The following is a 21,422-nucleotide window of genomic DNA, read 5'->3' on the forward strand; positions in this document are numbered from 1 at the left end:
CGATACGCCTTGGATCGTACTGGCTCTGGGGAGGTAAGTTCTATATCATGAGTAAGTACAGAAGTCCTACCAGGCCTCTCAGAGAACAGACCTTGAAACTCTTGTAATAGCTGGTGTAGTTCGGTTTTCTGCTCAGGCGACAGCGGTGCTTTACTGATAAGGTCACTAATGACTTGACCGGTGTCTTCCCTGTTCGTCACTGAGCCTAGTCCTGGAAGCTCGACCGGAAGCTCTTCAGGAACGTTTACCATCATGCACACCACTGCTTCCCTTTGTCTATAAGGTTTGAGCAGATTACAGTGGTAAACTTGCTGTGCTTTCCGCTTTCCTGGCAGACTTACCACGTAGTTAACGTCTGACAGTTTCTGAACAATTCGTGCTGGGCCCTCCCACTGCACGTCTAGTTTGTTGTTTAGCGATGTGCGCAATATCATGACCTCATCGCCAACCTCAAAACGACGGGCCCTGGCTGTCCGATCATAATAAACCTTGGCCCTCTGCTGGGCCTTTGTCATTGCTTCACCTGACAACTCCTGTGCCCTTCTTAAGCGTTCGAGGAGCTTAAGTACGTACTCCACCACGACTGGGTCGTCGCCCCTACCTTCCCATGATTCTCGAAGCATGCGAAGCGGAGATCGAAGCGAGCGACCGTACACCAGTTCAGCTGGCGAAAACCCCGTAGCCGCATGCGGCGCGGTCCTTAAAGCAAACATCACCCCAGGCAGACACAGCTCCCAGTCAGTTCGATGTTCAAAACACAACGCTCTCAACACGCGCTTCATGACGGAGTGGAGCTTCTCAACGGAATTCGACTGTGGGTGGTACACTGAGCTGTGTAACAGCTTTACCCCACACCTTTCGAGAAAAGTTGTCGTCAAAGCGCTAGTAAACACTGTGCCCTGATCTGATTGGATTTCCGCAGGAAAACCAACTCGCGCAAATATGGACAGTAGTGCATTAACTATCTCAACTGAGCTGAGTTCTTTAAGCGGCACTGCTTCAGGGAACTTTGTCGCTGGGCAGATCACAGTCAAAATGTGTCTGTACCCCGTGGCTGTTACCGGCAGAGGTCCCACTGTATCAATAACGAGCCGTCTAAAAGGCTCCGTTATGATAGGTACCAATTTCAACGGCGCCCTCGATTTGTCCCCTGGTTTGCCCACCCGCTGACAAGTGTCACATGTCCTCACGAAATGGTCTGCGTCCCGAAAACACCCTGGCCAATAGTACTCTTGCAAGAGACGGTCCTTAGTTTTCTTGACTCCTAGGTGTCCGGACCACGAACCCCCATGTGACAAGCGCAACAGATCCTGACGATAGCATTGAGGCACGACCAGCTGATCGAACTCCACTCCTCGGCGGTCTAGATACTTCCGGTACAGGACTCCACCCCTTTCCACAAAACGCGCAGTTTTCCTGGCGATACCTTCTTTGACATTGCAGCGCACGTTTTCCAGGCTGCCATCCTTTTTTTGCTCGGCTATCAAAGCCGACCGGCTGACTTTTAGCAACCTATCAAGTCCGTCTGACGTAGGCGCGATGAGCAAATCAGTAGATAGCTCTTCTAACTTTCCCGTGTCGGGCATTTCCTCTCCAGTATCTGGCGCCTTTAACGTTACAGACTCAAGTTTATTCAGTTCGGGCGTGCTCGGAATATCAGCTTGCTGCGCCTCTGACCCTTTTTCGTTGTTTGATAACGTCGGCCCCGCAACTACCGCCTTTGCAGCGAGCTCCCGAACCTTCGATCTGGTTAAGGCCTGAACACTAGCTTCACCAAACAAAAGCCCCTTCTCGCGCAGGAGGTGATCGGACCTGTTTGAAAATAGGTACGGGTACTGGGGTGGCAGCATAGATGACACTGCCGCCTCTGTCTCAAGCGCTCCGAAAGGTCCTTCAATAAGCACCTTTGCTACTGGCAGACACACGCTATGAGCTTCCACGGCTTGCTTGATCCGTGCGCACTCGCCCGTGAACATATGGGGTTCTACGTAAGATGGGTGAACTACATCCATCGTAGCTGCGGAATCGCGAAGCACTCGGCACTCTTTCCCGTTCACGAGGAGGTCTCGCATGTAAGGCTCGAGAAGCTTCATGTTCTCGTCAGTGCTGCCTATTGAAAAAAACACAACTTTTGGTGTTGTTTCCGGACACTGCGCCGAAAAGTGACCCGGCTTCTGGCACGTATAACAAACGCCCGCTCGCCTCATCTCGAACCGCTTTCTGCGTTCGGCTTCGGCTGCCGCCGTCTCCTTAGGTTCGGTCGCACTGCTTCCACTCGCATCCGCACTACGCGTGTTCCCCTTTGCTCTCATGGGTGTGAACTTCGGCCTCTCAAACTTCGAGCCAAATTCACCCTTTTGACCGTCCTTAGCTCCGCGAGCTCGACGCGTCACAAACTCCTCGGCTAGCTCAGCGGCTCTAGCCACCGTACTCACGTCTGGCCTATCCAAGACCCAGTATCGCACGTTCTCAGGTAACCGACTATAAAACTGTTCTAGCCCGAAACACTGCAGAACTTTATCGTGGTCACCAAACGCTTTCTCTTCTTTGAGCCACTCCTGCATGTTCGACATAAGCCTATACGCAAACTCTGTATATGACTCACTTCTGCCTTTCTCATTTTCCCGAAACTTCCGACGGAACGCCTCCGCAGACAGCCGGTACTTTTTTAGCAGACTCGATTTCACTGTGTCGAAATCCTCTGCCTCCTCTCTATCCAAGCGAGCGACTACGTCGGCCGCCTCGCCGGGTAACAAAGTGAGCAAGCGCTGTGGCCACGTTTCCCGAGAGAACCCCTGCTTCTCGCACGTTCGCTCAAAGTTAACCAGGAACAAACCAATGTCCTCTCCAAGCTTAAACGGCCGCATCAGGTCAGTCATTTTGAACAATACTCGTTCTCCTGCACCGTGTGCCTGACTTCCATTACGAGCGCGTTCCATCTCTACCTCGAGACGCTTCATTTCCAAAGCGTGTTCGCGCTCTTCTTTTTTCTCTTGTTGCTCTCGCTCTTTCTGTTCTTTACGTTCACGCTCTTCTTTTTCTTTCTGTTCTTTAAGTTCGCGCTCCTGTTTCTCTTTTTGCTCTTTAAGTTCGCGCTCCTGTCTTTTTGACCTCTCCTCAATAGTCTCAAGGCATTCCGACAGCTCGTCATCCTCAGCCTCTAACTCAAGAATAGCCTTTAGCAGTTCAGGTTTTCTTAGTTTGTCTGAGACATCCAGACCCAACTCTCTTGCAAGCTCCAACAATTTCGGTTTGCGCAACGACTTCAAATCCATGGCTGCTCTGAATGCTGCTTTCTCTACTGCTTACTATTGTCTTGCCGCAAACTAACCCGGCAGCAACGACAACCACAATTACCAGCTCTGTTTCTGACACTAACAAAAGCCTGGCAAAGCTCAGAAGAAGAAAGTCCCGCACTCACCAAACCTCGCAGGCAGGAATTCCGCGCAGTCGTTCCGCTGCAGGCAACCAGTCGTCACACAGGGCTCGTTGCACTGCTCCCGGATCGTCGTTGAGCTGCTCAGCATACAGTCAACTGCATCTCTTCGCTGCTGGCCTCCGTTGTCGCGATCTCACCGCTGGCAGACAGTTGTTTGAAGTCGGAGGCGATCTCACCGCTGCCAACCAGATGTTTGGTTTGGGATCGGACTGCTGGTACGATCTGTTGGAAACTCGGCGCTGACGCCCGTGGTTGTACCTGGGTCGCAAGCCCCAAGGGTAGCGTTGGCCTGGCGGCCTGGGGTACAACTGGAAGCATCCGAAGGTCCCGGCAAAGCAAGAGTCGACTGGTAACAACGAAACAACTTGTTTATTTTAACATCGCAAAGAGTTGGCGGTCAGGTTTGACCGAAGTAGAGAGACGGGAGAGCACTTCACTCAACAGAAGAAATCGGAGCCCTCCCTTTTGGCGTCCGGGGGCAGCTGTTTTTATACTCTCGCAGTTGAGGGCAAGAAGGAACCCCTCAAAAGACGAGCACGTGAATGTACAATGGGCTAATGGTGACGCACACTGTCGTAGCGATGCCGTAGCACCATGTCGAGCACGATCTCGTAGCACCCTGTCGTGGCGCTGCCGGTCGGACACAATGACTGTAATGAGAGGATGGTCCCTGCTTTGGCATCGCCTGTTTCGGGCATAATGACTGGAACGAGATCCCTGCTTTGGCATCGCCTGTTTCGGGCACAATGACTGGAATGAGATCCCTGCTTTGGCATCGCCTGTTTCGGGCACAATGACTGGAATGCGAGGATGATCCCTAGGCGGTCGCATCGCCGCAGTCGCGCCTGGAAACACCTGGCGATGAGTGTTGTGGCGACGACGATCGGGCCAAAATGTCTGCCGCCCCGCCGCAGTCGCGCCGGCAAAACCACGTGTCGCAGGCGAAACGCAACACGGGCCAGAAGAAGCGACGCCATAGGCGGTCGTATGTACGAGTGATGCCTAGATGTCCAGCAGTAGGAGCATCGTGAAATTGCTGGAGCACGGCGAGTCGAAGGTGCTTGAGAACGACTAGGAGGAGCTCCGGGCCGTCAGGACGAACGCTACGACAGTATAAAGTTCCGTCGCGCAAGGTGAACACACGGAGGGACGGGTCGTTGGGCGAGGAGCTCAGGCGTTCCATAAGTGTTCGAAGAACACGATCTTTGCGTTGCTCGTCGCCAATATGGAGGAAGCCGGAGATGGATAGAACACTGGCGTCCGAGTCTGCATCGGCATCGTCCGGTTGATCCACGGGATTGCGGGACAGGCAGTCAGAGTCTTTATGCAGGCGCCCTGATTTATACATAATAGAAAATGTATATTCTTGTAGACGCAAGGCCCAACGTGCAAGTCGTCCAGTTGGGTCCTTCAAAGAGGAGAGCCAGCAGAGGGCGTGATGATCGGTTACGACGCAGAAGCTCCGACCGAAAAGGTACGGCCGAAATTTCGCGACCGCCCATACGAGCGCGAGACATTCTCTCTCAGTAATGGAGTAATTTCGCTCGGCCGTGGAAAGAAGGCGGCTAGCGTAACCGATGACACGGTCTTGGCCCTGTTGACGCTGAGCGAGGACAACGCCGATGTCATAACCACTCGCGTCAGTTCATACTTCAGTGGGCGCAGAAGGGTCAAAGTGTGACAGAATTGGGGAAGTTGTAAGCCGCTCAGCCAGGGTAGAGAAGGCTTTCTGCTGCAGTGGTCCCCAAGAGAAAGAGACGTCTTTCTTAAGAAGGTCAGTGAGAGGGTGAGCGATGTCGGCAAAATTTTTCACAAATGCACGGAAATAAGAGCATAAGCCCAGAAAACTACGGACAACGTTTGTTGAACAAGGTACAGAAAAATTTCGCATGGCGTGAACTTTCTGTGCATCAGGCTGGATTCCGGCGGCGTTTACGAGATGGCCAAGCATGTTAATTTCACGGTGAGCGATATGGCACTTGGAGGAGTTTAGCTGAAGGCCAGCCCTGCGAAACACGGAGAGTATGGTTGTGAGGCGCCGCAGGTGGCTCTCAAAGTTCGGCGAAAACACAATCACATCGTCGAGGTAACAGAAGCATGTAGACCACTTCAAGCCGCGCAAGACAGAGTCCACCATTCGCTGGAATGCAGCTAGCGCATTGCATAAACCAAAGGGCATAACTTTAAATTGGTACAGACCGTCCGGTGCGACGAAGGCAGTTTTCTCGCGGTCCTTCTCATCGAAGCTAATCTGCCAATAGCCGGAGCGGAGGTCAATTGATGAAAAGTATTGGGATCAGTGAAGGCAGTCGAGAGCGTCATCAATTCGAGGCAGGGGATAAACATCCTTCTTTGTTATCCTGTTGAGGTGATGGTAGTCAACGCAGAAGCGCCACGAGTTGTCTTTTTCTTTACTAAGACAACCGGTGATGCCCACGGGCTACTGGAAGGTTCAATGATGTCTTTGTCCATCATCCTGTCTACCTCTTTCTGTATTATGGCCCTTTCTGTTGCGGAGACACGATATGGCCGCCGATGAATGGGGCTGGCGTCACTGGTGTTGATGCGATGCGTGACAACAGATGCCTGGCCAAGTAAACGGTCGTCCAAATCAAAGATGTCCCAATAAGATGACAGGAGGTGACGAAGAGCTGTTCTTTGCTCGGAAGGAAGGTCAGGGGCGATCATCTTAGAAACATCGTCCGCGGGCGTCGAGTACGGAGGAGTGGGTGACAAAGGTCCGTTGGTACTGAGGAAGGATTCAGAGGCCAGAGAAGAGGCCTCAAATTCTTCCAAAGGAGTGACATGCGCTATGGCGATACCGTGTGGCAGCACATGCGACGAAAATCCAAAATTTAGGATGGGCACGCGAGTGCAGTTTTCGCGGATCCGGACTAACGTGCTCGGCAGGGCAATATTGCGCGAAAAAACCACGTCAATGAGCGGCGACACGACGTACTCGCCATCAGGTACGGGAGGACAGGGCGTTAGGAGGACATTTGTAGCCGTTTGTGGAGACAGCCTTGCAAACTCAGCAGAACATAAGCGGTGTGAAGCACAAGTTGTTGCGTCGGCAGGAAGCGGCAGATCCAGCTTTACAACACCTGCGGAGCAGTCAATTTGGGCAGAGTGTTTAGAAAGGAGATCGAGGCCGAGAATTAGGTCGTGCGGACAGTGCTCAAAGACGATAAATAGAACAACGGTATAATGGCCCCCAATGGTTACACGTGCTGTGCACATTCCAAGGGCAGGTGAAGTACTCCCATCGGCGACTCGCACAGTGCCTGGTACGGCGGATGTCAGAACCTTTCTGAGCCTTCGGCGGAGAGCAGAGCTCGTAACTGAAAGCTGCGCTCCCGTAACAACGAGATCTAACAGGAACGCCATCAACTTCAATGTCCAGTAGGTTTCCACATGTAGGCAGGGTCAACAGAGGATTTGTGGGCCGGGTCGGAGTTGCAGCTTCACCTCCGGGAGCTGCACCGCCTAGTTTCCCGAAGCGAAGCGACCGGTTGCAGAAGGGGACGAAGAGCGGTGAACGAGAGGCGAACGGGACCTACGACCTGGCGGAGACGGGGAGCGGCTGGATCTTGGCGGAGAACTGTCGGCGTTGATGTTCCTAGTCGGCGTATAGGGCGAGAAAGTACGATTGTCTGGTACTTGGCGGTAGTGACTCGGAGACGACCATCGAGGAGGCGACGACCAGTGGTTGCGGCAATGACGGGCGATGTGTCCAATACCGGAGCAATTAAAACAGATGGGTTTATCATCCGCTATGCGCCAGTTAGCTGGTTTGCGACGGAGTGGCGGAAAGCTTTGCGTCTGGGAGCGAGCGGCCGGAGAAATCTGGTAGGTGTTTGTATGGCGGAGCGAGCAGAGAGCTGGAATGCCCAAACTTGCTATTTCCTCCCGAACGACCGCTTGTATAAGGGAGATAGCGGGCACGCTTTCCCGACAGTCGGAACGAACTGGAGCGGGAGCCATGGCCTCAAGCTCACGGCGAACGATGCGCGTGATATCTTCCGGTCGTGTGGGTTGAACGAACCGCGGCGGGTCTTCGCAAAAAGATGTCGCGGCGGTATTGGGCAATCGGTCGAAAGTTTGTTCGCTTGTTCGAAGCGCCGGCACTCCTTTATAACTGCATCCACAGTGGCACAATCTTTGCACATCAAGAGATTGAAGGCATCGTCTGCAATACCTTTCAGTATGTGACCAATCTTGTCTGCCTCGGTCATGTTGTTATCAGCCTTGCGACAGAGGGCCAGCACATCCTGTACGTACATGACAGGATTCTGTGGACGTCTGAGCACGGCACGCAAGTTCTTTTTTTGCTGCCAGCTGACGACCGACAGTTCTGCCAAACAGGTCTCGCATTTTTTCTTTGTAGACATCCCAGCTCGTTAGGTCAGCTTACTGTGTGTCGTATCATTGCTTCGCAGTTCCTCTTAGATAAAATATTACGTTTGCTAGCATCATTGTTGGATCCCACCTGTTGTTGTCGCACACTCGCTCGTATATCGTAAGTCAGTCCTCGACGTCGGCGTTGTCCGTGCCACAAAATGTCCCTGGGTCACGCGGATGAGTGAGGATGACCGTTGGCCAGGGCTGCTGAGGCGTTGTCGCTCGTGTCGGTTGATTTGCCATTGTGGCGGCAGGTAGATGACGTCCGCTGCGAAGTTCCGTGATTGTACCCCGCACCTTCCACCAAAATGTTGCAGGAAGAAAGCAGGCCCACGAGTATAAAATAATGTATATTTACAACAGAGGTATATGGTGTTCAGGGTATGGTATGGTATGGTATTCCTTATGCGATGGCGCACACCCACTGTGGGGGATTGGCCAAGGTTTGGGTAAAATTTGGCAATCATTATTAAATACTAAAATTGGTCAAGCTAACTGGAGGAAAAGAACAAAAATAAAATGTTTAAGAATTCAAGACAATTTCTTTGTAGCAATTTTAAATTCCTCCACGCTTGAGCAAATATCCCTGTGGCACTTTTCAAGAGAGGAGGCTCCTAGAGAAACGATATTTATAATTGAAAAGCTTAAACCAAGCTGTGTAAATCTTGATTCTAGAATATTTTTCCTAAAAAGGTAAAACGTTCAGGGAACTGCCAGACTTCGTCTTCCTCTAGTCTAATTCAAGTTCTTCCTTCTCTTCACCGTAAGAATATGTTTAGTCACCATCGCTCAGCTTGCTGTCTTAATTTAGATTAGTTCATTGAGGACTCTAGGCGAATCCAATATATCAAGCATAAAAAACAACATAGCGATGGTTCAATAATTGTCCGTAACGCTTCTAAATAAACCAGAAACTTTAAAGCTTCTCGACGCGCTGCGTTTAAGATGCGCCCATTTCTTCCAAGTTTCTTAAGTGCAGATTTCTCTTAAGAATTCGGGAAACAGCTTCATAACAGCAACACGACCCTCTTGAGCACTCGTTTTGCAGAACATATATTTGATCGATACTCGTTTAACATCGCACACAAACTTGGCGTTGCGTACCCTTTTTGTTCGGAAAATTTGATCTCGGTTGTCGTTGTAATTATGGCAGGGCAGCAGTCTAAGTTTTATGCTTCTCGTAAAACACACTAATAATGCACCGTACTATCTGCATACATAGCCTCTTGCAAAAGCACGCATTTAAGCCACCTGTTTAGACGTTGCCTGCTTGTTACCTTATACGAGGCTCCCATTTTTCCCCACATGTGAACGTGGGTCATTTTTTGTAGTTCGCCAAGGGCATCGGGGAAACAAACCACGAGCCTCGTATGATGCGCGGAAATAGGGAAAACGAGAGTTCAGTAATACTGTGCAAGGCTTTCGTTTAAAGCAGGAACTTAAAAGTTTCGCAACGAATTTGAAGTTCGCATCTAGTGCAGTTGCTTTAGGAGTGTGGGAAACATTTCCAATGGTGGTAGAGTGACGTCTCGCAACTCTTCAATAGGTAACTTTCTACAAAGGTTGTAATGAACCTACATAGAATAAACATTTTTCACTAGTTACACAGAATGAGCTTTCTACTTCAACTAACCATAAACACCCTGCTTTGCACATTGTTTACCGACAAAACGGGGAATATCAACGAAGTGCCTTATATAACACATAGAAACTGGGAGAGAGCGAGTGTTTATATAGTCATTATTTTCAAAGCACATAAATAACAGACAGTTCCAACTTTGGAACTGTCTGTTAACTGTCTGTCTGCATCACCCAAAAGAACAGTCCCATTCATCTCTAAATACGACATCTCTGCTGATCTCGCTCTTGCCTGGGAACAAGCACTATTGTAACTCTTATGTAGCAACAACCTGAAAATGACATCGGCAGAATGCCAGAACACACGCTGACAGAAAAGTTCAGCTCAGTGCTGTAATGGCATTACAATGATTCTGCACGTTCGAGCAGTTCGTTTCTACCAACACATCTACTATAACACCTGATTGCACAACGAAATCCGACCGTCAGACCTGTAATATGATTGATTTGTTTTTAACTATGAAAAGAGACAAACTGCAATGCTATGTGGATGATCTGGTAGTTCTGGTATTAGATAATCCAACGATTTCATGTAATGCGTAAGATGTCGGCTTTTTAGCTCAGTGGGCCATTTGACACTTTCGCATCAATATTGCAATCTTATTTTGTGTTTTCAAATTTGATTAGGCCGTCCGAAAAAAACTGGGCATAATGCAAGAAGCGCAAGTTAAAATTTGTGATGTCGGGAACTGCCCGTATGGGGCAGGCGTTTTCCGCTACAGCGCGTCGATGCACGAAAGACAATCCTCATTGCCCAAGCAAGGGATATCTAATCTTAAAAGCATTACTTCCGTTGGCAATATATTAATTACGACAAAGCTTTGGCCTCAGCTGTAGTTTTCTTGAATTTCCCAGCGTGCCTGCTATCAAAAGAGGGTGGGAGGGTGACTTTTCAAAAGCACTTGTTTGTTGTTCCTCCCTCCTAGTCGTCGACACATGTGGTTAGTTGAAATATACTTTATATTTATATTATTAACATATCGTTATGTCGTAGTAAATTAATTGACCGCGTGCACATGCTTCCCGTCAACGCTACGGGCTTTAGTTGTGCAGCAGGCAACACTGGCAGGTGGCCGTTCTCGTGCCGCTCTCGCCTGACAGCAGACGCCGAGCCGATAAGCCCAACTGCACTGCCCGCTGACCTTGACACGGCAAGAAAAGGTGAGCCGCTGTTCGCTGAAGCCCTTTCCTTATTTTTTGGGCATATGAACCGAGGCTGCGCGTAACCTGGTGCTGTTTTGCGCGACTGCTGAGGCCGCAAGAAACGCAGCAGATGCAGCGTAATCATGTAAATGCCACCGCGTCGCTGCGGGCAGCTATGCTGTTCCCCGGCTCGTAGCACTTTTCTTATAACCCAAACCTGACTGGAGCAGTATTACGCGCGATAGCGACGGAAGCGCGAAACGGGCCTTCGCGCGACCAAATCAAGGTCCATTCGCGTAGGTCACCAAGGCGAGGCTGCAGCAGCGACCGCCTTGTTCCTGTGCTGCCCTCTGCCGCACGCCGTTGGAAGCGCTTTGGAATGGTGCCGGGGCTTTCGCCGGTTGATTTGTGTGCCTGTGCCTACATGTTGAGTGTGCGTCGGTTGTGTGTTCCGTGGATCGCGATTAATTAATTAATGGCTTCTCCGGGGCTGCATGACGCTCCTGGAACTCGTGCAGCACTCGACACTTCTAGGTACGCTGTTGTGCCAACAGTGCGGCCGATAAAGGCACGTCTGGCGGCGTCGCTGCCTTGAAGTTTGTCGTCGCTGATGTCTGCTCTAAGGGGGGGGGGGGGGGGGGTCTTTATTTATTTCTTCTGCACATTCTTTAGAAGTTTAGCATATTCAACAAGTCTTCGAGCGCAGCCTTTCGCGTCGGATTTGCCCAAGTGGTGCATTTGTTTCAGTCGACATCTACAGCCATAGATGGTTATTAGCTTGGGATATTGTGGAAACGGCGCATCGCTGAGATGAAATAATGTCAAAACGTAGCAAACATATCTGTGCATATGCGCTGCGTTGTTTCAACCTGAGAGGAGTCAATATGAGCGACCAAGCCACTTAACGGCAACTGTGATCTAGACACATATATTATTATATGTTATTACTGATTCTCGCTTTTCTTTTAACTTTATCATACAGTTTGGGCGTGCCATAAACTATTATTAGAAATAACTATCCCCGGCACACGCGCCCACTTGTTTACTGAGCGAGGCGGTTGTTTATATTGCTGTACCGAATGCAGTGTCTCTTCTTTTCCCGTTATACACAGAGGCAAACAATGCTTCTCTGGAGTTAACAAATGTGCCAGTATAGCAACACGTACAGACCCACTTAAATGTCACCTGTTGCCTACAGGAACGGTGGCGAACAGATGTTGGCACAGTGCTGCGTCGCCGCTATTGTGTACGCGCCGTGTGAAGAGTAGTTGATAAGAAATCGCTATGAGGCCATAACTGACCAAGAGGAGCTCTTTCCTTCGTCATAAGTGCTTATATTTAAGTTCAGGTCCACCGGTAGCGGGTGCACAAACTCGACGGTGCCACGCCCAACCCAAATTCGCCAATATTTTAAGTACTTTGCCAGGGCTTACGATATGTTATTCATTTCCAACTCAAAGAAAACGTCAACCGTCCCATAGCAAACAAAAATACAATCGAGACTACAGTAAAGCCGACTACGCATCAATGAACACACTACTTGCAGCTTTCGTCTAAAATATATGCCGGACTTTTACACTCGGAGCGTTGAACAGAACTAGTTCCTTTTGAAAAATAAAGGTAATGAATTAGTACAAAAATACATACCCTTCCGAGTTGTCCGGTGTAACCATCGAGCAGCGTGGTTTAATGCATCCCTAAAACGTGCCTTGAACAGGAAGAAGCGGCTGTTTCGCCAAGCTAAAAAACGCTACACAACTGATATCTGGTGTGGGTATCAGCGGGTTGCTTCACTCTTTAAAAACACAGTCAAAGAAGCTGAACGCATTTTATTTTACAATACACTTCCATTTCTGCTGATTCAAAATACTAAAAAATTTTGTAAAACTGTCAAGGGTTCCGATGTAACACATTATCGTTAACTGATGTAGATGGTGCTGTTGTTCCGCAAGAAGAATGTTGTTCTGTGCTTAATAAAGTGTCTTCTAAATAATTTTTGAATAACGTGTTGCCCTGTACTTCTCTACCTGAAGTTGTTGAGATGAATTTTCCTCAGATGGAGCCATTGTTCATTGATTGCGATGGGGTCGTGAACTTGATTCGCAAATTAAAGATTTCGTCATCGTCAGGAATAGACGATAATAATTCCAAGTTTTTGGAAAATACCGAATTTTACTGCTCCATAATTTTGTGCAACATCTTTTCGCAGTCTATTCTGTCATGTTCATTACCGAAGGATCTTAAACTCGGCAAGGTGGTTCCATTATTTAAGTCTGGCGACGTGCCTTTAATTTAAAGGCCGATTTTTCTAACAAGTGTGAGATGCAAAATTCTAGAGCATATAATGTACTCTAATCCCATCAACTTCCGAGAAACAACTTCATTCTTCTTTAATCGCGTCACCATGGATTCCGTAAATTATTTTCCTGTGATACTCAACTTACTTCATTTACACACGAAATCTATGCCGTGTTAAATAATGGATTTTAGATTGACACCATCTTCTTAGACTTTTCTAAAGCATTTGATCTCGTCTCTTAGCAATTAATTTGTCTAAAATTAAGTACACTCAACATTGACCGTGATAATATCTCATGGATTGAAAATTGCCTATCCAATAGAACACAATTTTTCTTTCATTTATTCTCTCATTTATATTAACGATTTGCCGAACTGTGTAACGTCCTCTATAAGGTTATTTGCAGACGATTGTGTCATTTCCAGAGTAATATCATCAAATTCTGACACTTTAAAATTACAATCTGATCTAGACAAGGTAACTAACTGGTGCGACACTCGGAAAATGCGACCTAAAAGCGAAAAGTGGAAAATGAGGATTTTCCGCAATACTACTTCTTCTAACCTATCCAACTATCACTTGATGAACTCTGTACTCGAAGAAGTCACTTCTCATAAATACTTAGGCGTCCACATAACATCTAATTTTTCATGGCCAACACACATAAACCACATAACTAACGATGCTAACCGCACGCTTGGTTACCTCCGTCGCAATTTCTCTGTGGCACCCGCTAACTTAAAGCTACTTCCGTACAAAACAATAATACGTCCTAAGCTTGAATATGCCTCTTCTGTCTGGGATGCTGGCTTAGATTACTTCACAAATACAACCGCTTCTATACAAAATTGTAGCGCATGTTTCATTCTCACTAACTATTCTCGGACATCAAGCGTAACATCTATGAAGGCTACTTTAAACCTCCATCTCACCCGCCGTGGTTGCTCAGTGGCTATGGTGTTGGGCTGCTGAGCACGAGGTCGCGGGATCGAATCGCGGCCCCAGCGGCCGCATTTTGATGGGGGTGAAATGCGAAAACACCCGTGTGCTTAGATTTAGGTGGACGTTGAAGAACCCCAGGTCGTCGAAATTTCCGGAGCCCTCCACTACGGAGTGTCTCATAATGAGGAAATGGTTTTGGCACGCAAAACCACATAATTTTGAAACCTCCCTCTCCTCTCATCCCGTAGGAAGTTAGCACGTTTATCACTGCTGCACAAAATTTATTACTACAATCCGGAATTAAAAAGTGAACGTTCGTCCGAAACTGCATACATATAACCTCGCACTGACCATCACCATAAACTGAGCGTTCCACACTGTCGCACGAACCTATTTTTATTCATTTATTCCTAAAACTACCAATGAATGGAATCAATTGCCGGCCTCAATTGTTAACATAACGGATACGTCTGCTTTTAGAACTACTATTGAAGAATACTTTTGTTAATGCGCACTTTCTAATTTGTTTTATTATTATACCCTGTTATCTGCACATGCTCTGTATTTCGTTCCACTCCCTACTGTAATGCCTTCGTTCCTTGTGGGTACAATAAATGAATGAATAAATAAATAAATAAATAAATAAATACAAAAATAAATAAATAAATAAATAAACAAATAAATAAATAGGATTAACATTGGCTCAAACTTTATGGGCGTGACTTGGAAGGACTGAAGCTTGTGCATTTCAACATCAAAGATATGTTTCGGCTAATTTTGACTGCGGTTAATCACAAATACAAGCGAAATATTGCAGCTATCGCATTGTCAGTTCGACGGCCCATCGCGTGTTATTCGGTTCTGAACATGGTTGTTACTTTGATATTGTCGGTGCCGTCGACAAGAACCATGAAACACGGAAGCAGCTGTTTTATGTCTAAAAGTTGTTTTGAACAGATATTCAAAAGTCTAGTATCTCTCTTGATCAAGTCATTTTGTAGCCGTGGACATCGAGAAGTACTGCAGTAAGCCTTGCTAAAATTGTGCTAAAAGTTGGCTAAGGGACATCTTGACAAGAACAACTGAAGACTTTTATTCCCTCAAATTTTTGTTGTAAGGTTTATAGTACTACAAGGTTTGTCCACAGTTACAAATTATTTTAAATGAGGCACTAACATCAGGAAAAAAATTATTAGTCGGATAGAGTAACGCACAGGTAGTTTTGCTAAATGTAAACCATGGGAATAGTGGTAGCACAGCCTGATTAGTCGACTAGTGCATTTTGCTTTGATCAATCGATTGAATTCCACCTGTCATAATTATTTTCTATATAAAAAAGAACTGTGCTGCATGCCGATCTCACGCCCATGTGCCCCATTGACTAAAACAAGGATCCCTGTGGTGAAAAATTGCTCGGCCCGTCCTCGGCCATATGTGCAACGGCCAACCACGGATTGCTCAGCAAAATAGGTTGGGCCGTGCTTGGGGATGGACATCAGCCGATTTTAGGTTCCCATTGTAGGGCCGACCGCTTCTGTTGATATGATGCCTAATGTTATCCATGCTAAATTTTTGGTTGGCTGATTATAGAGCCAACTATTTATGCCAACCTGTCTTATGTAATGCCTTGCAAGGCCCACAGGAAATTTTGCTTGGCTCTAGTAACCACTGTTGCCAACCTGGCCGATGTAATGCCTCACATGGTCCATAGCAATATTTTGGTTGGCTCTACATTGATGATTCACTGTTGCCAACCTACTTGCTCTACTCTACTTGCTTAGTCAAATGAAGCAGAGTGCATCACATGGGACACATTTATATTGTAAAAATATCACATAGTGGTTCTGATGACTAAAATTATGGGATTGTCGATAACATTTGCATATGCTCTTGCTTCCTTTGCGCAATAAAATAATTCAAATACTTAGCAAAATAGGGACAACGGCACGGCCACTTTCGCAGCCGTCATGTTTCGCTACAAAAACATTACTACGTGTCTTCACACGGCCTGCTGCAGCCCTTATCAAGGGTGACTCTCATTGCGTTCGCCTTCCCGGTCAGTGGCACCTATCAGCCGACGCTTGATGATGGCACTTGTTTTTAAACACACACCGCCGTGGTTTGCACTTGCACAACCTGCAACAAGTTGAAGAAAAAGGCATACAAGGGTACTGCAGTATTTCCCTCTCAATTGAAGCCGTTTGACTGCAAAATAAGCGATTATTCAGATCTATGATGTAGCTATACTACATGATACATCTGCCCACAACAGAAGCAGGGAGAAAAAGTCATGGCGCACGCATAAACATAACATATAAGTGCGTAAAATGTTGCTCAATGAAGGTGGCACGATTTGGCCAGTTTATAGTAAAACACAAAGCATCAAGTTTTCAGCGAGTATGGCGGTCATTGACATCGGAACAACCACTTTTTTGGATAAAATTCCTAAGGCCCATGGTAGCAGAGCAAAAAAAAAAAAGGAGCCAAACAACTCGTGTCTTCTTTTCGGCAATATGTTACAAACGTAATTACATGTGCCAACACTGAAATTGCACTTTCTTTACTTTCCTACAGATACTCCGCAGGGGCGTCTGCGTCAGCGGGCGTGTGATGTGTTAAAAACACACGCACACACGAGGGCTGAACCCTCCCGCGTATAGCCGCGCGTGGCTTGGCCGTATCTGGGGAAAGGGGAATCCTGGAGATTCAGCCGATGCCGGGTGTTCAAACCTTTAAGGCCCCCCGGCGCAAGTAACACACCTATTTGGCCTCTGCTTCACATAGACGGCACCTCCAGACTGGCCTACCTGGAGGAAACCGGCAGTCACCTTTTCCTGTCTCTCTCTCACCTGAAATCTTCGTCTCTCTCTCCCACTTTATGGCCTTTTCTGTCTTCTTCTCTCTTCCATTTACTTCCTTGCTCCTTGGAGGCAAGGGTTAACCCTGTGCGGTTATCCAAACTTGGGTACACGATATATTTAGTTATAGTGATGGCGTACGACTGGCGTCGGGCAGACTCTTATGCAAGCTGCGCCGCGTCCCCTCGTTGGGCTCCTTGGCGGGCGGTCGGTGCTGTTGCCGAATTTTTTATGTTTATTCATGGAATATTCTTTTCCCCCACTTCCTGATCGTCCTCCTAAATGAAGGCGCATCGAAGTCTCAATTTTCGGGCAACTGAACATACAACTTTTCCCACTGTCACGTCCTCCATTCTGATCAAGCCGGAAAGACGGTGAGAATGATCTCACCCTTTCTCGTCTCGAAATCTCTGACAGAACTCTTTGGACCAGGTTACAAAGCATCGAAAAAGGCAAGCGGCGATCGGCTACTGTAGCTCCGCGATCAGAAACGGCATGAAAAACTGGCTGATCTACTGTCCTTTGGGGATGCTTCAGTGACAGTTACCCCACACCGTACCATGAATACCATCCGCGGCGTAGTCTCCGATGCTGATTTGTTGGAGCTATCTGAAGCTGAACTCCTGGAGAGCTGGAGTAATCAGAGCGTCATCAGTGTCAAACGAATTAAGATGAGGCGGGATAGAAAATAAATTCAGACCAAACACCTAATACTTGCTTTCGGTTCTAGTGTTTTGCCCGAGACCATCGAGGCCGGGTACCTTAAGATTCGTGTTAGGCCGTATGTCCCAAATCCCCTGAGATGCTTCAAATGTCGAAGGTTCGGCCACAGTTCACAGAATTGTCGAGGCCAGCTGACCTGTGCGAAGTGTAGTGACAGTGAACACTCATCTGAAACCTGCCAGAACACCCCACACTCTCAACTGTGATGGCGAGCATGCTGCATGCTCGCGGTCCTGCCAGTCTTGGAAAAAGAAATCGTCACAATCAAAGTAAAGGAATATATAGCGTTTGAGGAGACTCGTAGGCGGGTGTCATACCTGCCAGCAAACAGCTTTGGCGAAGTGGTGCGTCAGGGGGCGGTGCCACAACGGCTACCGGCGGCTGTCCGGCCCACACGCAGTGAGCCAGCGGTCGCGCCATGTGCCCCCTTGGCGGCTAGCGGTGCTCCGCCACTCCAGCAGAAGGGGCCATCGAACTACGGGATGGGGGCCTCAAAGGTCTCTGTCAAAGTGTCGAGGCCTTCAGGTCAAGCACAGCGCTCAGAAGAGCGCGTGTCTAGAGCCTCGCAATAAGCCATGGACACAACCACCAGCCAGACGGCGCCACCAGTGTCTAAGGAGCAGCGACATTCTCGCGATCGCTCAAAAAAAAAAAAAAAGAGACATAGCTCGCCTCACGGCGCCTGGAAAGGGCCCATGAGCTGAGCTTCGTCTCTTAAAGGGACACTAAAGGTTACCAGAAATTCAAGTTAAAGTGGTAGAGCAATGTTTTAGAACGTCTAAGGGTCAATATAATCGCGAACAGAGCTTTAGTAACCGAGAAATTGAGGTAAATGCATGACACGATTTGAGACCCCCCAGCGACATTCCGGTACTAGCCCGATGGCGAAAGCACTCCTCATAATTTGTGTTACTAATACTCAACTACTCGTATTAAAAATATCATTTCATTCGATTATAAGACGGAAGAAAATGCTACTTGTCTACGTCCATTCGATTCTAAGAAAAAATAACATTTTGACGTTACCCTTCAGTAGTATGGGTGGTCGAAAGGTTTCCTTTTCGCTCGACTCTGCGCCGCGCACGCTTTGGAGTTTCAGTAGTTTCGTTATCGCGTCGTGCTGTGCGGGTTCTGCTGACTCGCGAAACTTTCATTTCGAACAAGCAGTGAGAACGCCACGTCCATGTGATGTCGTGGGAAGCCCTCGTTGCTTTCCCGCTCCGGAGAGCCGGTGTCGAGGCCGCAGTCGTAGTACGCAACGACACCGGCAGCGCGAGCCCTCAGCAGCAGGTCGCCCTCGTCAGTGCTCAAATCGCTGAAGTTGAGCCCAGCATCGCGAGCCAATCTGTCGTTGTCAGGGTCCATTGCGACGAGCGTCGAAGCTTGCGTCATAGAATAAAGTACCAGCTTATGGTCGCGCGTTTCTCCTTCCGCTAGCCACCATACTTCCGCTTTCGCTCTGCTATCGGCTCTGCCTTGGCTCTGTTTCTGGCCGCGCGTTTGCGTTTTGCGCAGAAAAGCCGTAGCGCCGTCTGCGGACGCCGTTCTACTCACCGATGGCGCAACGTCACTATGAGACCATGATGTCAGTACTCCTCGATCGGAGGGCGGGCGATTTGAACTGCGCTAGAGGTACGCGGACGCTTCAGAACGCATTTTCTCTTAAAATAAGTCTCTCCTTGGCACGAAACAAGCGTTTTGTGGTTTCTGGGATGGTATTTGAACAGTCTACATTCACTTAATAGTAACCTTTAGTGTTCCTTTAAGCACACATTACACAACACCTTAGTCAAAATGGAGGCACAAAGCTAGAGTGGAATGTTAGAGGACTCATTCCTAACTTTGACGATATTAGAGAACTTCTACAAAAACATAATCCAAAGTTGCTGTGTGTTCAAGAGACGCATCTAAAACGCACACAAACTTTCTTCGTCCCACTAACTTCAGATTCCACAAACTTAAGAAAATAGGACGAAGAGCGGCTATCGGTGTTCTTTTTCTGCTAAAAAAAAACTTGCACAGCTTTGCGTCAAAACCAATCCTGTTGCTAAGGAGCGTAAGTCTTGCAGTATCAATCACAGGGAAAGGTATACAGATTGTTCGAAAGGTGTAGTGTACAAGATACCCCTGAAATGCGGTCGGTCTTATATAGGGCAGACAGGTAGATGTCTCAATGATAGATTGCAAGAACATATCAATAAAGTGCGCAAAGGGCGGGAAGCGTTTCTAGGTGTCCATTGCGCACAATGCGGCTGTATTGCGCTGTTTGAAAAAACCAGTGTCTTAGGTAGGCATCCTAATGAAAACACTACACTTATCATTGAAGCAGCAGCCATGGGCTGAAGGTGACTCGGTTAGTAAGCCGTCAATTGCGTTAAAGGATAAAGAATGTACTTTTCTGAGGTCGCACATGCGCGCTCGTTCATCTTAGGGAGGCGGTCATGGTTCCTTTGAATTTTGAATGCATACTCATGTCGGTTTAGTGCTTTGTGAGGGGGGGGGGGGGCTTTTTTCTTGGTGTCTTCGTATATATGCGCGTTACTCAAAATAAAAAATAAAATAAAAATCAGTTGGAAGTCAGCGCTTGTCTTCGTCGTTCCTTTGGTCCCTGTCTATGTACGCGCTTTCAGTTTCTTCGTCAGTACGACAACTCCCGAAAAACCCCTGACGAGGCTAACGCCTCGTGCAATGGTGTAGCAATCCTTGCAGACAATTCCGTAGCTTGTCGCCACGTAGCCTTACAGACACCCCTTGAGGCAGTGTCAGTTAGAGGGTTTCCTTGCAATAAGTTGGTAACTGTTTGCTCCATATATATACACCAAGCTGTTACCTGCAAAAAATAGATTTCTATATCCTTGTAAATCAACTTCCTACATAATTGTGGGTGATTTTAACGCTAACAACACGTTATGGGGAGACGCGCGATGCGACGCAAGGAGCCGACTCATTGAAAATTTTATTCTTACATCTGGTGCCTGCCTGTTTAATAAGATCGAAACCTATTATAGCATCCAACACAGCTCATATTCATCGGTAGATATAGCAATGGGCTCTGCTTCTCTTATGCCTCATCTGGAATGGAGTGTCATCAATAATCCTTTTAGAAGTGACCACTTCCCTGTAATTGTAAACTTCATAACGCAATACGACAGCCCTACCCGTGTTCCCATTTGGAAATTAGCATTGGTGGACTGGGAGCATTTTAAAGAATGATCTTATCTACGACAAGATTTTATAAATGATTTTACTATAGAGGGTGCTGTTGCATATTCTGCCGTTTTTATGATCGATGCTGCCGTAAAGTATATCCCGCAAAGGAATGGTGGTCCACTTACAAGACCTGTTCCCTGGTGGAACGAAGACTAGAGACGCGCGAAAGAGACAGAACAAGGCATAGGGCGTATTGTGCCGACCGCCAAATGCCTAAAATCTAATTCAGTTCAAAGAAATTAAATCACAGGGAAGGAGGAGACGACGTCAGGCACAGAGAGAAAGCTGGGTGAGGTTCCTCTCTGGTATTAATTGATACACGCAGGAGGCGAAAGTGTGGAATGGCTTAAGAAACTTAAAAGGGCAACAAATCCATCCATGGAGCAGCGGTGGCGTAGAGGTAAAACACCCGCCTCGCGTGCAAGAGGTCCGTGGTACGAATCCCGGTGCCGCGCAATTTTCCACCGGATTAAAAAAATCCGCGTGTTGATTAAATTGCATAAACAGGCCTGGAGTGTGGCCTGATCCCGGTGACCAGAACCGGTAACGCACTCCCTCACCAGAGCAGGATTGGCCACCCTGGTGCAGTACTAGGCCACAACCTCCTACATGAACACAACAATCAAACCCCAGCCGTCAGTCCCCAGCAGCTGCGAAGCAACTGACCACGGCGGCGGTCAGACCTGCGACGCAGCAGAGGGTGCTAAGAATCCCTGGCTCCGGACAGGCCGCCATTGGAATAGAACCTGGCAACGTTTAACGCTAGAGC

The 21,422-nt window shown here is 47.9% G+C and overlaps 1 protein-coding gene across 3 annotated transcripts in view; it reads left to right on the forward strand.

The window, feature by feature from the left end:
- LOC142587339 (isoaspartyl peptidase/L-asparaginase) overlaps positions 1 to 21,422 on the forward strand; it is a 712,895-nt gene that overhangs the window by 225,869 nt on the left and 465,604 nt on the right. For 2 of the 3 annotated variants that reach the window (XM_075698261.1, XM_075698263.1), the window contains exon 1: positions 10,550 to 10,639. The exons of the other annotated variant lie outside the window; for it this stretch is intronic. The gene's annotated coding sequence lies outside the window, so the exon portion shown is untranslated. Of the gene's footprint in view, positions 1 to 10,549; positions 10,640 to 21,422 lie in introns of those variants that run through there. 3 annotated transcript variants of the gene reach the window in all.

The sequence above is a fragment of the Dermacentor variabilis genome, chromosome 7 (genome assembly GCF_050947875.1).
Source record: "Dermacentor variabilis isolate Ectoservices chromosome 7, ASM5094787v1, whole genome shotgun sequence".
Taxonomy (NCBI): Eukaryota; Metazoa; Arthropoda; class Arachnida; order Ixodida; family Ixodidae; genus Dermacentor; species Dermacentor variabilis.